Here is a 16,125-nt window from a genome sequence, read left to right on the forward strand (position 1 = left end):
ACCAGTGAGGGCAGTAATGCCCTGATATGACGTCATTACAACTGTGCGCGGCCGTGTCTCCTGTACTATAATGCCGCCGGGTGACACTGTGTGCGCCTGTAATGTGTCAGTGTCGGCCCGCGGCATCACAGTACAGAAGACACGGCCGTGCGCAGTTCACTGTGCGCGGCCATGAGTGTGTAATAATGACATTATGCAGCAGGCGGCCGGCCCTGTATAGCGGTTGGGAGGGCGGCCCGGGGGGCAATCTTATGGGTGAGTGTTGGCCAGAAGGAGGGGAGGATTCCTGCTGGGAGTGCCCACTGGAGATCACAGGAGGACCTGGCAGCCAGCAGACGCCCAGGGTCTGGTAAGTATGACGAAACTGGGAAGGAGGATCTGCATTTCCTCCAACCATGTTTCTCCGAGCATATGCCCTCCCCTGAAAATAAGACCTAGCGCTTTTTTCGGGGCAAAAAAATATATAAGACAGTGTCTTAATTTCGGGGAAATAGGTTAGGCAAGAAAAATGTATGCATCAACAAGAGAAAAGAATGTGCGAAAAAAGTGGGATCACCACAATGAATAAATATACAAAAATATCTTTATTATAGAAATAGGCACAAATACCAACAACCGATTAAAATCAATTAAAAAAGCAAAACAGCTTATGGGAAACACACATACTGAGAGTGCCAATGGTCTGACACCCAAAGAATACCTCACACCCTCAAAGAGCCCCAACCCCACAAACATATAATAATGCAATGATTAAAGACACAGTGTCCATAAACTGGGACCACCAAATAAGCAGATGGAAAATGCAAAATCAATCAGACAGATCAGAGTCCCAGTAGATGCCGTGGTGGTTTGGCAATGCAGCAATATCGCCACCAATAAGCATGATTTAAAGCAAAAATAGCCCATACAATACCACCTACGGATGGACACACAACGGGGTGCAGGCAAGGAGTGGAGGGGTGAGGTATAAGCCCCACGCGTATCGCTACAAACAAGGTGTAGCTTCCTCAGGGGAGATGTGCAATGATGGAAGCAATGTGCCTTTTTATTTAGTACAACATAATTAGAACATAATTACTAAATTGCCTACCAGCGTGTGGAGAAAGAGGCAAGGAGAGGTTGCTGTGGAAATGGAAGACGCCCGATGGAAGCTGCCATTTTGCCACGTGATCACAGTCATGTGAATGGGAAAGAGCCACAGGAAATGTAGTATGCGCATGCGTTAGCAACATCAAATAGCAGGCGGCGTAGATAATCATACTAACAGCGTAAAGCATCGTAGCCGGCGCGTGCGCAATAAGCAGATGCTGAAATAGATGGTCCCCACACATATTCCACCAACTAGTGTGAAGAATACCACTAGTTGCGCAAATATCGTAACCGGCGCATGCGCAATAAGCTGAAACGCCGAAAACAAGCAGAATGCCAAGATAAGTTGTTACTGCGCATATTCAACCACCCACGAGCTATATTTAGATTTAAACACAGGTGCCATATAGGCTATTGTTTTACATTATTTGGGAGAAGAAACAAAAATCAAAAATACAAATGGATCAATACAAATAATATGTAATATCAACAAAATATAACTCAGTGGTTAATAAAACATGGAATGAATCACCTTTTTTTTTTTTTTTTTTTTTTTTCTTTTCTTTTGCCATATAAAGCCCACCAAATCTTATCATATGGTGCAACCATGGTCATATTACAGGCACTAAAGGGCCATTAAGCAGCATGTAATGCTATATAGAACCATATAATGTACCAATGACAGAGAGATATGAAAATATGTGCAAGCCTGCACCCTTTCTGCATACAGGACCAGGCAAACCGGAAAATCAAGCAGTTTGTTTACATACATAGGCTGCTGCACATACATGCATTACCCAAAATATATATAATGTACCGGATCACGTGGCAAAAGACAAACAGGGGGTGAAGGGGGTATATATACAGACAAAGCATTACAGATACAGTAATACAAAAAAAAAAAAAAAAAAAAAAAAAAAATATACAAAAAAATATGAAGGTCAAACAAGAAGACTCAATCCAATTCCTTTCTTCTTAACGTTGTAACCATGGAAATGTCAAGATGCAGGCGATCCAGCAATCCATCCTATCGATTTTTAAACAGGAAAACTGCCAACTAGGATAGAATGTAAGAATAATTTAGTAGAGCTGGAACAAGAAAACAACAAGAAGAGGCCAACAATGGAAACCCCCAAAAAAATTTTTGAAGAAAAAGAAAGAGAAAGACGCCCCGACCACCCTGGATAGAATAAGATAACCAGAGAAACCCATCCAATCATGTGGAGATGGGCCATACCCGAAGGCCAGAAAAGAACACCGAAACCCAAACTGAGCGTTGAACCAATGCTGCAAAACAATGTGGCAACGTGGACAAAGGCCCAATAATCGAATAATGTATAAAAAGGCCCCTTGTCCACGGTGCCGTCCATGAAAAAATCACAGACGCCATTCTTATTTCTTGTAGAAGCCTGTGAACAGAAGCTCCTCATTTAGTCCGTTAGGAGAAAGGCTCCGTAATTGGTAGATCCATCTTGCCTCTCTTCTCAACAATTCATCCGACAATCTACCTCCACGAATGTTAGAGGGCACGGACTCCAACACCAAAATCCGGACACCCTGTAGTGAGCCATTATGCATTTCCAAAAAGTGTTTTGCCACTGATGTGATAGGCTTACCTTGGGCCTGATCTTTCTTTGCTCGTCCAATATCCGAGAAGTGGTGCTGTATCCGCCGTCGAAGCTCCTGAGTGGTCTGCCCCACATATAGTTTCGGACAACCACATGTGAAGACATATACCACGTTCCTCGTCCGGCAATTGGAATAAATCTTAGTCGTTATGGACCCTGGAAAGATGGAAATTTCAATGCGTCTATTGGCAGCCATAAAGGGACAAATAGTACAGTCTCCACAGGGAAAAGAGCCAATCAATCTGTGCCCTCGACCCAAGGAGACGGTAGGCCTAAGAAAATGGCTGGAGGAGAGGATATCTTTTAAATTCTTGGCCCGTTTTGCGGTAAGCTTAGGGCGGGTACTGATAAATGGAACCAACCTGGGTTCGCTCAGTAGTATATCCCAATTCTTCTCCAAAATCCGCCAAATCTTATCCCAATGGTTGTTATACGCAGTGGTGAGATTGATGGTGCAAGGCTCACTGCGTTGTTTGCCCCGAAAGGTATCAGACCTTGGAATATTGGCAGAATGTTCAAAAGCCTTTGTAACCACTTTGCGGGGATAGCCTCTTTGAAGAAAACGTGTGGTGAGTGCCTGAGCTTCGTTCCTGAAAGTGATGGAATTAGTACAATTGCGGCGTACCCTGAGGAATTGACCCCTGGGTATGCCATCACGCACATGCCTGGGGTGGAAAGATGAATAGTGTAATACACTATTGGTCGCAGTCTGTTTCCGAAACAGGGAGGTAACAACACGATTTCCTTCCAAGGAGATCTTCAAGTCAAGAAAGTCCACAGAAATGGTCGAAATACTCGATGAGAGCCTAATGTGCCATGGATTATCATTGAGTTGAGCGATGAATTCTTCACAGGATGATCGATCACCTGTCCAAAAAAACAAGATATCGTCTATATAACGAAACCATTTCACCACGTTGTGCTTGAAGGTAGCGGTGAGTGCCACATGTGTCCCCTCCCACCAACCCAGAAAAAGGTTGGCATAGGAGGGGGCACAACGGGCACCCATCGCGGTCCCAGAAACCTGCTTGTAGAAAACACGATCAAAAACAAAAAAACTATTGTGTAGGACAAGTTGTAACAAATCCAAAAGAAAAGAATCATGCTTTCTGTCACCTGTGGACCGTCGATCAAAGAAGTAGGTGACTGCCTGAAGCCCCAAGTCATGTTCGATGCAGGTGTACAATGACTCGACGTCCATGGTGACCAATAAAGTACCAGCATTCAGTTCAACTTGTTCCAATTGGGTGATGAGATGTGAAGAGTCCCTGACGTAAGAGTCGAGAGCAAAAACATAAGGCTGCAAATAAAAATCCAGGTAAACACACACACGTTCATAAAGACCCCCTATGCCCGAAATTATTGGCCTACCAGGTGGGTCCACCAAGGACTTGTGCACCTTGGGGAGCATATAAAATGTGGGTGTGATGGGAAAACGTGTTGTATCTGTATCTGTAATGCTTTGTCTGTATATATACCCCCTTCACCCCCTGTTTGTCTTTTGCCACGTGATCCGGTACATTATATATATTTTGGGTAATGCATGTATGTGCAGCAGCCTATGTATGTAAACAAACTGCTTGATTTTCCGGTTTGCCTGGTCCTGTATGCAGAAAGGGTGCAGGCTTGCACATATTTTCATATCTCTCTGTCATTGGTACATTATATGGTTCTATATAGCATTACATGCTGCTTAATGGCCCTTTAGTGCCTGTAATATGACCATGGTTGCACCATATGATAAGATTTGGTGGGCTTTATATGGCAAAAGAAAAGAAAAAAAAAAAAAAAAAAGGTGATTCATTCCATGTTTTATTAACCACTGAGTTATATTTTGTTGATATTACATATTATTTGTATTGATCCATTTGTATTTTTGATTTTTGTTTCTTCTCCCAAATAATGTAAAACAATAGCCTATATGGCACCTGTGTTTAAATCTAAATATAGCTCGTGGGTGGTTGAATATGCGCAGTAACAACTTATCTTGGCATTCTGCTTGTTTTCGGCGTTTCAGCTTATTGCGCATGCGCCGGTTACGATATTTGCGCAACTAGTGGTATTCTTCACACTAGTTGGTGGAATATGTGTGGGGACCATCTATTTCAGCATCTGCTTATTGCGCACGCGCCGGCTACGATGCTTTACGCTGTTAGTATGATTATCTACGCCGCCTGCTATTTGATGTTGCTAACGCATGCGCATACTACATTTCCTGTGGCTCTTTCCCATTCACATGACTGTGATCACGTGGCAAAATGGCAGCTTCCATCGGGCGTCTTCCATTTCCACAGCAACCTCTCCTTGCCTCTTTCTCCACACGCTGGTAGGCAATTTAGTAATTATGTTCTAATTATGTTGTACTAAATAAAAAGGCACATTGCTTCCATCATTGCACATCTCCCCTGAGGAAGCTACACCTTGTTTGTAGCGATACGCGTGGGGCTTATACCTCACCCCTCCACTCCTTGCCTGCACCCCGTTGTGTGTCCATCCGTAGGTGGTATTGTATGGGCTATTTTTGCTTTAAATCATGCTTATTGGTGGCGATATTGCTGCATTGCCAAACCACCACGGCATCTACTGGGACTCTGATCTGTCTGATTGATTTTGCATTTTCCATCTGCTTATTTGGTGGTCCCAGTTTATGGACACTGTGTCTTTAATCATTGCATTATTATATGTTTGTGGGGTTGGGGCTCTTTGAGGGTGTGAGGTATTCTTTGGGTGTCAGACCATTGGCACTCTCAGTATGTGTGTTTCCCATAAGCTGTTTTGCTTTTTTAATTGATTTTAATCGGTTGTTGGTATTTGTGCCTATTTCTATAATAAAGATATTTTTGTATATTTATTCATTGTGGTGATCCCACTTTTTTCGCACATTCTTTTCTCTTGTTGATGCATACTAGTTTTCTAATGTGCTAAGTGGCTTTGATCCCCTCATATTGTTCATTAATCTGTTTTGGTGCCCTCCCCTCCCACTGTTGTACACAGTTTTAGCTGTGAAGGTCTTTCTCCTTCTTTCCTGGGAGTGTGGCACATGTGTTGTTGATTGTTGTATTTGCCTTTTGTACAGCATGGATTTAGAGGCTAGGGAGGCTGCTTGGAACAATCAGTCTGTTGATTTATTTGGGCCAGCTCCTGACGTGGTTGTTCAGGATTCTTTCCAGCAGCTCACTATTGAACTTACTAATTTGCATAAATCAGTCACCAAAATTTGGTGGAATATTAAGACTCTTGAGGAGTATTTGAAGATGGGGATTGTGCCCAGGGGTTTACGGGTGCAAATCTTTCCAGCATGGGAGCCCGATGGGGAGTTCAAGAGTATTTGGGAAGCTGGACTTTTAAAATGCTCAGCTATTATTCTCAACATGCTCATTGAGCATGATAGGGTTATCCTTAATAACATCAAGGATAAGATTAGAACCAGCGAATCCAAGCTTAAAACCTTTGACTTAAATGTGCAGGTTCTTCCCTTCCAACAACAACTTAAGGAATCTGTCGATAAGTATGAAAGGGATATTATCAAGGGCAAAAAACAAAAGTTTTTTAGGGATAAGAAAGATTTTGAGAATGGCTCCGCCTTCAGGTGGACACACCATGGCAACCAGAGGTCCCGGAGGCCTGGTGGAATGGGTCACATTCCTTCCAATATGTCATCTAGGGACTTGTCCTCCAGTGATTTTTTGTCCTCGGACACCAGCGATCGAGAAGGCCCACCCGACGAGGCAGACGCAAATCCAGCAAATCCATCAGGTGCTGTGTTGAACCAAACGAAACGCAAACAGTGGCTTCCATCGTCCAACAGGGTGACCAGGCACAATACCAGGAAGAAATAGTGATGGAATCAAGCACTTTGTGTGCTGACCCAGAGATTGATCCACAAGGTAACTTGCAGATCATTAATTTGACTGATTACCATTTGTCTGTTGATGAAGTCAGCCTTCTATCCAAAGGCCTTTCCTTTTCGCCCACTAAAGTGCTTGACAAATTTGAGCTCACCAAGGATGTATACCTCTTCTGCAGGCAATTGGTCTTCAAACTTTTATATCATCAACCAGGTGTCGTTGATACTCTACCTGCAGAGGATAGACAAGTCTTCCGTGATTTGCTGGATCTGTTGGAAGAAAGTGGGGACCTAGGAGGTAAGAAGATCCCGTTTACATCCCGCTTACCATCACAAGCCACACCCTCCTTCTCTCTGTTCCCAGCAGTACAAATTTTCTATGAGACAACATGTCGTGACATACAGAAACTTAAGATTGTTCCTTTCCAGCAGAACAATCTTACTGCTGCTGAACAGAGAGCCTTGTCTGATCTTAAAAAGAATAACACCTTCATTGTAAGAGAGGCTGATAAAGGAGGAAATGTGGTGTTGTGGCCTGTTGATCTATATACCAAGGAAGCCCATAGGCAGCTTAAGAACTCAACCTCCTATGCGGTTCTCCCTTCGGATCCCACTGATTCCTATAAAAAACGGTTGGACAGACTATTGGGTCGAGCTTTTGATTTGGGCATAATTTCTAAACGTGAAAGAGAATTTCTCACAACACGTTTTCCCATCACACCCACATTTTATATGCTCCCCAAGGTGCACAAGTCCTTGGTGGACCCACCTGGTAGGCCAATAATTTCGGGCATAGGGGGTCTTTATGAACGTGTGTGTGTTTACCTGGATTTTTATTTGCAGCCTTATGTTTTTGCTCTCGACTCTTACGTCAGGGACTCTTCACATCTCATCACCCAATTGGAACAAGTTGAACTGAATGCTGGTACTTTATTGGTCACCATGGACGTCGAGTCATTGTACACCTGCATCGAACATGACTTGGGGCTTCAGGCAGTCACCTACTTCTTTGATCGACGGTCCACAGGTGACAGAAAGCATGATTCTTTTCTTTTGGATTTGTTACAACTTGTCCTACACAATAGTTTTTTTGTTTTTGATCGTGTTTTCTACAAGCAGGTTTCTGGGACCGCGATGGGTGCCCGTTGTGCCCCCTCCTATGCCAACCTTTTTCTGGGTTGGTGGGAGGGGACACATGTGGCACTCACCGCCCCCTTCCAGCACAACGTGGTGAAATGGTTTCGTTATATAGACGATATCTTGTTTTTTTGGACAGGTGATCGATCATCCTGTGAAGAATTCATCGCTCAACTCAATGATAATCCATGGCACATTAGGCTCTCATCGAGTATTTCGACCATTTCTGTGGACTTTCTTGACTTGAAGATCTCCTTGGAAGGAAATCGTGTTGTTACCTCCCTGTTTCGGAAACAGACTGCGACCAATAGTGTATTACACTATTCATCTTTCCACCCCAGGCATGTGCGTGATGGCATACCCAGGGGTCAATTCCTCAGGGTACGCCGCAATTGTACTAATTCCATCACTTTCAGGAACGAAGCTCAGGCACTCACCACACGTTTTCTTCAAAGAGGCTATCCCCGCAAAGTGGTTACAAAGGCTTTTGAACATTCTGCCAATATTCCAAGGTCTGATACCTTTCGGGGCAAACAACGCAGTGAGCCTTGCACCATCAATCTCACCACTGCGTATAACAACCATTGGGATAAGATTTGGCGGATTTTGGAGAAGAATTGGGATATACTACTGAGCGAACCCAGGTTGGTTCCATTTATCAGTACCCGCCCTAAGCTTACCGCAAAACGGGCCAAGAATTTAAAAGATATCCTCTCCTCCAGCCATTTTCTTAGGCCTACCGTCTCCTTGGGTCGAGGGCACAGATTGATTGGCTCTTTTCCCTGTGGAGACTGTACTATTTGTCCCTTTATGGCTGCCAATAGACGCATTGAAATTTCCATCTTTCCAGGGTCCATAACGACTAAGATTTATTCCAATTGCCGGACGAGGAACGTGGTATATGTCTTCACATGTGGTTGTCCGAAACTATATGTGGGGCAGACCACTCAGGAGCTTCGACGGCGGATACAGCACCACTTCTCGGATATTGGACGAGCAAAGAAAGATCAGGCCCAAGGTAAGCCTATCACATCAGTGGCAAAACACTTTTTGGAAATGCATAATGGCTCACTACAGGGTGTCCGGATTTTGGTGTTGGAGTCCGTGCCCTCTAACATTCGTGGAGGTAGATTGTCGGATGAATTGTTGAGAAGAGAGGCAAGATGGATCTACCAATTACGGAGCCTTTCTCCTAACGGACTAAATGAGGAGCTTCTGTTCACAGGCTTCTACAAGAAATAAGAATGGCGTCTGTGATTTTTTCATGGACGGCACCGTGGACAAGGGGCCTTTTTATACATTATTCGATTATTGGGCCTTTGTCCACGTTGCCACATTGTTTTGCAGCATTGGTTCAACGCTCAGTTTGGGTTTCGGTGTTCTTTTCTGGCCTTCGGGTATGGCCCATCTCCACATGATTGGATGGGTTTCTCTGGTTATCTTATTCTATCCAGGGTGGTCGGGGCGTCTTTCTCTTTCTTTTTCTTCAAAAATTTTTTTGGGGGTTTCCATTGTTGGCCTCTTCTTGTTGTTTTCTTGTTCCAGCTCTACTAAATTATTCTTACATTCTATCCTAGTTGGCAGTTTTCCTGTTTAAAAATCGATAGGATGGATTGCTGGATCGCCTGCATCTTGACATTTCCATGGTTACAACGTTAAGAAGAAAGGAATTGGATTGAGTCTTCTTGTTTGACCTTCATATTTTTTTGTATATTTTTTTTTTTTTTTTTTTTTGTATTACTGTATCTGTAATGCTTTGTCTGTATATATACCCCCTTCACCCCCTGTTTGTCTTTTGCCACGTGATCCGGTACATTATATATATTTTGGGTAATGCATGTATGTGCAGCAGCCTATGTATGTAAACAAACTGCTTGATTTTCCGGTTTGCCTGGTCCTGTATGCAGAAAGGGTGCAGGCTTGCACATATTTTCATATCTCTCTGTCATTGGTACATTATATGGTTCTATATAGCATTACATGCTGCTTAATGGCCCTTTAGTGCCTGTAATATGACCATGGTTGCACCATATGATAAGATTTGGTGGGCTTTATATGGCAAAAGAAAAGAAAAAAAAAAAAAAAAAAAAAAAAAAAAGGTGATTCATTCCATGTTTTATTAACCACTGAGTTATATTTTGTTGATATTACATATTATTTGTATTGATCCATTTGTATTTTTGATTTTTGTTTCTTCTCCCAAATAATGTAAAACAATAGCCTATATGGCACCTGTGTTTAAATCTAAATATAGCTCGTGGGTGGTTGAATATGCGCAGTAACAACTTATCTTGGCATTCTGCTTGTTTTCGGCGTTTCAGCTTATTGCGCATGCGCCGGTTACGATATTTGCGCAACTAGTGGTATTCTTCACACTAGTTGGTGGAATATGTGTGGGGACCATCTATTTCAGCATCTGCTTATTGCGCACGCGCCGGCTACGATGCTTTACGCTGTTAGTATGATTATCTACGCCGCCTGCTATTTGATGTTGCTAACGCATGCGCATACTACATTTCCTGTGGCTCTTTCCCATTCACATGACTGTGATCACGTGGCAAAATGGCAGCTTCCATCGGGCGTCTTCCATTTCCACAGCAACCTCTCCTTGCCTCTTTCTCCACACGCTGGTAGGCAATTTAGTAATTATGTTCTAATTATGTTGTACTAAATAAAAAGGCACATTGCTTCCATCATTGCACATCTCCCCTGAGGAAGCTACACCTTGTTTGTAGCGATACGCGTGGGGCTTATACCTCACCCCTCCACTCCTTGCCTGCACCCCGTTGTGTGTCCATCCGTAGGTGGTATTGTATGGGCTATTTTTGCTTTAAATCATGCTTATTGGTGGCGATATTGCTGCATTGCCAAACCACCACGGCATCTACTGGGACTCTGATCTGTCTGATTGATTTTGCATTTTCCATCTGCTTATTTGGTGGTCCCAGTTTATGGACACTGTGTCTTTAATCATTGCATTATTATATGTTTGTGGGGTTGGGGCTCTTTGAGGGTGTGAGGTATTCTTTGGGTGTCAGACCATTGGCACTCTCAGTATGTGTGTTTCCCATAAGCTGTTTTGCTTTTTTAATTGATTTTAATCGGTTGTTGGTATTTGTGCCTATTTCTATAATAAAGATATTTTTGTATATTTATTCATTGTGGTGATCCCACTTTTTTCGCACATTCTTTTCTCTTGTTGATGCATACTAGTTTTCTAATGTGCTAAGTGGCTTTGATCCCCTCATATTGTTCATTAATCTGTTTTGGTGCCCTCCCCTCCCACTGTTGTACACAGGCAAGAAAAATGTCACTCTCGCATGACATACCGAATACCAAACTGTTTTCACATGTCCTATTCTCCTGGATGAAAATTGGTGTGCCTTCTTTACATCGCAGGTACTTGCAGCCACCACGGCAAAAAGTCTTTTACACAGCTCCCATCAAGTTCAGTGCTACTGTGGCGCCCTGGACAAGCCAGGACGTCACAGGTACAGGAACAACAAACCCACACCCCGGTTAGGAACACTAAAGTCACACACAAATCCTTGTTGCCTCCCTCCAGGGGCTGATGTCCACACCAGGTGGGGTGGAGCCAGGCGGTTGGCTCCACCCACCGAGGAGTTCACAGTCCTGGAGGCGGGAAAAGGAAGGGAGTGGAGCTGAGAACAGTTTGGAGAGTGAAGGTAGTGGAGGAGCTGACTGGCCGTGTCCGGGTACGTGGCCTGGGCACAGAAACAGCAAGGTTGGCGGACGGTGGTGACCGTCTGCAGGCGAGGCCGATTGCCGCACAACCGTAAGGACCGGGGACGGGCGGCGGCCCGCCGGTACCAGACCGGGGAGCGAAGAGAGGCCAGCACCATTCGGCAGGGCCTACGGACCCCGACCAGGCTTGGAGTCTCCGTTAAACCGGTCAAATCCGTCAGCGACGGGAACCTCCGGGGTTTCCCAGCAGTAAAGACCCGACTAAAGGCAACCGCTCAACCGTGAAGGGAAATACAGCTACCGCCACAGCTAGAGTTCCCAGGGCCAGCGCCTGCGGGCAAAAGGGGCTCCTCCGGCAAATATACCGCTGGGGAGCGGGTTACCGGTGGGAAGCCATCGGCACCGAGAACATAACACCAGTGCAGGGAGAGACAGTTACCGCCAACCTACCGGGAGTGACCGCCGCAGCCGTCTGTGGGACTCGTCCATCCAGCCGTTTGTTTTACCAGAGACTCCGTGTCTGTTACTGGCTGAGTAAGTACCACCGTGCCGCCTGGCACTGCGCTGCCCCTGCGACACCGCACCCGGCCAAGCCCCGCTATCCACCTTACAGCCAACAACTCCGGGCCCCGCGACTACCAAAATCCCCCTACCCACGGAGGGGAGAGAAAACATCCCAGCTGCTCCCTGTCATCGCTCCCGGAATCCCCGTACAGAGCAGCGGTGGTGCCTCAACCTCACCACACACCGTGGGTGGCGTCACAAACCGACATCCCAAACCCCAACAGACCACCCCTTTCACTCACGGGCGAGGAGCGCCGCTCGAGTCCCTGGATCCGGCCCACCGCTCGAGCCACCGAGCAGCAGCAGCCGGACCCGAGCCGCAAGCGCGGTCGAGCAGCACACCCCCCGCCCGCGACAACTTGGCGTCACGAACAGGATCTTACCGTTCTACCGTCTGGTAGAAGTGCGCCTTGTGTCCGGCGCAAAATTTTCAGAAGCCGCCATCTTGGGCGCGAAAAGTTTCCCGCTCAAGTGTCTTCCCGAGCAGTGGAGGTGCGAAAGCCGAAGCTCCGCCCCTGAAGAGGAGGTGCCGGAAAGAAACCAAGGGGGCACGGATGGCGTCTGGCCGCATGTAGACCGCGGTTATAAAAGCAGGGACGCCAGGACCCTGCGGCCATCTTTTGGTTCCTGGAAGAGGCTGCCGCAGCGATGCACCGTCCGACCAGCAACACCATAGCCCCCGCGCCCGGCACCGCGGCGTGGGTGGAAGTCCGGACCGCTCAGCTGCATAGCCGACTGCAGATCCGAGTGCAGCTCCTCTTGGAGAAGTGGGAGGCCGACATGGCGGATGTGGTGGCGGCCATACGGAGACGCGAGGCGGAGGAAGTTTTGGAAGAGCGGGTAAGCGACCCAAGCCCCTGTATCCCGATAGAGTCGGCCATCGTGGCTGAGGAGCCCGGTCTGCACCCGCTCGCCCTGCTGCCTCCCCCGCTGCCCGTATTGGCTGCCGCTGCCCCACCACTAGGCCCGCTACCACCGCAACCGGTAGCGGTACCCTGCCAATCCGCCCAGGCGGACCGACCTGCAGCCGAGGCCCGTGACCGTCCGGCACCGCTCCCCTGGAAGATACCAAAAGCCAAGCCCGTTAGCAGAGATGCCCCGGAGGCACACCCAGTGACCGTGCCTAGGCCCGAACCGACTCCGGCAGCTTGCCCCGTGCAGGAGGAGACGGAGGTCAAGCGGGAGAAGCTCCCTGTACCCATCCCCCACGCCTCGGCTGATGCTGCGCCGGGTCGTTGCTGCGAGGCAGCACCCCAGGCCATGAGACCGCGGGACCTCCCACCCCGAACGCCAGCCATGGGCAGCGTAAAAGAGGTCTCGCGGGGCCCGACCCGTGCGCAGGGGCCCGCAATAGCCCCTTACTGGGACAGAGAGCTGACACCGCTGGGCCAAGAAATCGCGGAGAGGGAGAAGAGGAAGGCGGAGCTGGTGGCCCGCACAATAAGGGAGAAGGAGAACCTCCGCAGGGCCACTTTCCGAGTGCGGGGCCCGAGGTATGAGGGGCAAGTGAGGAGGTTCGACGTCCGTAGGGGATGCGGCTTCATTTTCGAACCGGGCCTGGAGGCCGAAGTTTTTATAGCCCAGAGGGACGTAAATGACCACCTGCCGGAGGATCACCCAAGCCGCAACTTGCTCCCTGGCGACCTTGTCACCTATACCCGGCACTGCGGGGAAAGGGGCTTGTTTGCCCTGGACGCTAGGCTGAGAGGAGACCAGGAGCCTCAAGCACAGACCCAGCCCCCTCCCCCGCCAGGTGGAATGGATCTAGAGTGATGGCAGCGATCCTCCGCCGCAAGTGTCCCTGTTGGGACCACCAGCACCGTGTGATGTTCTTGTATGTTGTTGAACGTAACCGAATGATAAGAAGAAGTAATCAACCGAACTGTGACCAGATTAGCACCGAGATTGAACCGGCCGTTGCCGGCAACTAGTCCCCGTTGGGACCCCTTGCACCGTGCGTAAGGAACTGCTTACGGACAAGCCCGAGAACTTGCAGGGCAACCACAAACTGGTGGCATGTAAATAAAAATGTTGGCTTGTTACCGTGACCGCCTCCGGAGAGGCTGATTTGGGAGGATGGGCCTGGAGGAAAGGGATGGCCCAGGCCTGCCACTACCGTAACCGGTGGCAATCCTCCTCCCCATGGACGCGGGTCCCCTGAAAGAGACCGTACCCGCTCGGGCAATTTGGTTCTGGACTGGGGCAAGGGGTGCTGCCCACTTCTTAGGGGCAGTATCAGGGCCAGGTTGTTTGGGCGGGGGGAGAGCGGAAGCGGTTTGTTCAATAAAATTGACTACCGTTTAGTAACGTTAAAGCACCGTGCCGCTCGAGTCCCTGGATCCGGCCCACCGCTCGAGCCACCGAGCAGCAGCAGCAGCAGCTGGACCCGAGCCGCAAGCGCGGTCGAGCAGCGCACCCCCCCCGCCCGCGACACTACCTATATGAATCCATATAAACTTAGTTCCTTCCAATAGTGGCAGATAAAATAATTATACCCTTCAAGATGTTATAAATTGCGCTGTCCTATGTAATATGAAATAATCATCATAGAATTGTGTATAATACCTCTACAATATTACATTTAGACGAGCTCTCAGGGAGCTGTTCGCATTCTGAGCTTTGCTATAGGGCCCTATGATTTTGTGCACATCCCTGCTATGTAAATCACATATTTGGAAAGGAAGCTGGAGAACGTAAATGTGAGTGCATTGTTCTTCTCTGAGTACCTACTGATGCCAAGTTTTCTGAATCTCAGGGAACACACAGTAGAGACTGAATACGCATTGTCCTACCCTGCGGGGACCGGTAGAATGGGTGGACAGGAGGACAGGACCTTCTCATTCAATTGGGAATAAACATAAGAGTATTTAGCGAGCAGGTGTTTATCAATGTGGAGAATCCTCGGCTGCTTTCAGCGCAATGCCAATGATCTATACTTATAATCAGCATTTGATTCACATTACAAACAGTGGCAGCGCTCACCTCTCATCCTGTGTCTCTCTACATAATTAGCGTACCAGCGACTATAGGATATCATTATGAAGAGTCCTCAAATGACGGTCTGGACATCAAGCGGTGAGGGAGAACGTTATTAGATTTAAAGCATCTCTGCAATATAAAGTATAATATCAATGTGTAAACAGTGTCAGACTGTGATATCGGGGACCCAGTGATCGAATAGATGGAAATATTATATTATACGCATTCCCATATTTACCTATGCTTCTATATAATGACAAATAGGGTAGTTTGTAGATGAGTGATGAGATGCTGCCTTTGTATGTACAGAATGAATGAAATGTCAACTACTGTTCATATAGGGAAGTGGTGGGTCCACCAGGGAATACACCTATTCTCCAATTGGTAAGTCTGAGCCTATACTGTATGTAACTACTATTTTTAATAAGGATTAAGGAATTGTGGGTTTCTTAGGACAACTTTTAGTTTAGTGTAAGTGTGCACAATATTTTGTGTCCGAGGGCCATATTGTCAGATTGAATCAATCCCAAGAACAGTAATAAAAGTTTAAAGGGAATCTGTCTTCTGTATTTAACTCTATAATGTATTAACAATGCTGCACCAACCTCCTGGTAATTTTTTCTATCGTCCCTTAAAGGGGTTGTCCACTACTTTGACATTGGTGGCCTATCCTTAGGATAGGTTAGCAATGTCTGATTGGCTAGGGTCTGACACGCCGCACCCCTGCTGATCAGCTGACCTTGGTCCCACCGGTTGGAGCAGGTGGCTGGAAATGCTCAGTTCCGGCGCTGCTTCATCTTCTGATAGCGGCCGGGTAGTACACATCCGCCTTCCATTCTAATTCTTACCTGGAGTGATGAACTCCTCTGCACTCCTGACGTCAGCACTCGTCACTGACTTCCATTGTCCACCGTGTTCACAAGCGAAGTATTGTGGGAGCCTGTGACATCACTGCTAGTCACAGTCTCGGGCTGCTCGCGACACTTGATGTGAGAAAGCAGTGAACATGGAAGTCAGTGACGAGCGCTGACGTCAGGAGTGCATCTCAGATCATCACAGCAGGTAATGAACTTTGCTAACCTCCTAATGTCGGTGCTCGTCATCCCCGCAGCTGCTGACACTGCTGTGCTAGCAAATGCTGACATGCTGCAGTGTGAGCAGCTACGGAGCTGGCAG

The 16,125-nt window shown here is 47.2% G+C and overlaps 1 long non-coding RNA gene across 1 annotated transcript in view; it reads left to right on the plus strand.

The window, feature by feature from the left end:
• The first annotated feature begins 121 nt into the window (after window positions 1-121).
• LOC142301865 (uncharacterized) overlaps window positions 122-16,125 on the plus strand; it is a 65,643-nt gene continuing 49,639 nt past the window's right edge. The window contains exon 1 of the long non-coding RNA XR_012752902.1: window positions 122-349. This is a non-coding gene — a long non-coding RNA (uncharacterized LOC142301865). The remainder of the gene's footprint in view (window positions 350-16,125) is intronic.

Source organism: Anomaloglossus baeobatrachus, chromosome 4, assembly GCF_048569485.1.
Source record: "Anomaloglossus baeobatrachus isolate aAnoBae1 chromosome 4, aAnoBae1.hap1, whole genome shotgun sequence".
NCBI classification, from domain to species: domain Eukaryota; kingdom Metazoa; phylum Chordata; class Amphibia; order Anura; family Aromobatidae; genus Anomaloglossus; species Anomaloglossus baeobatrachus.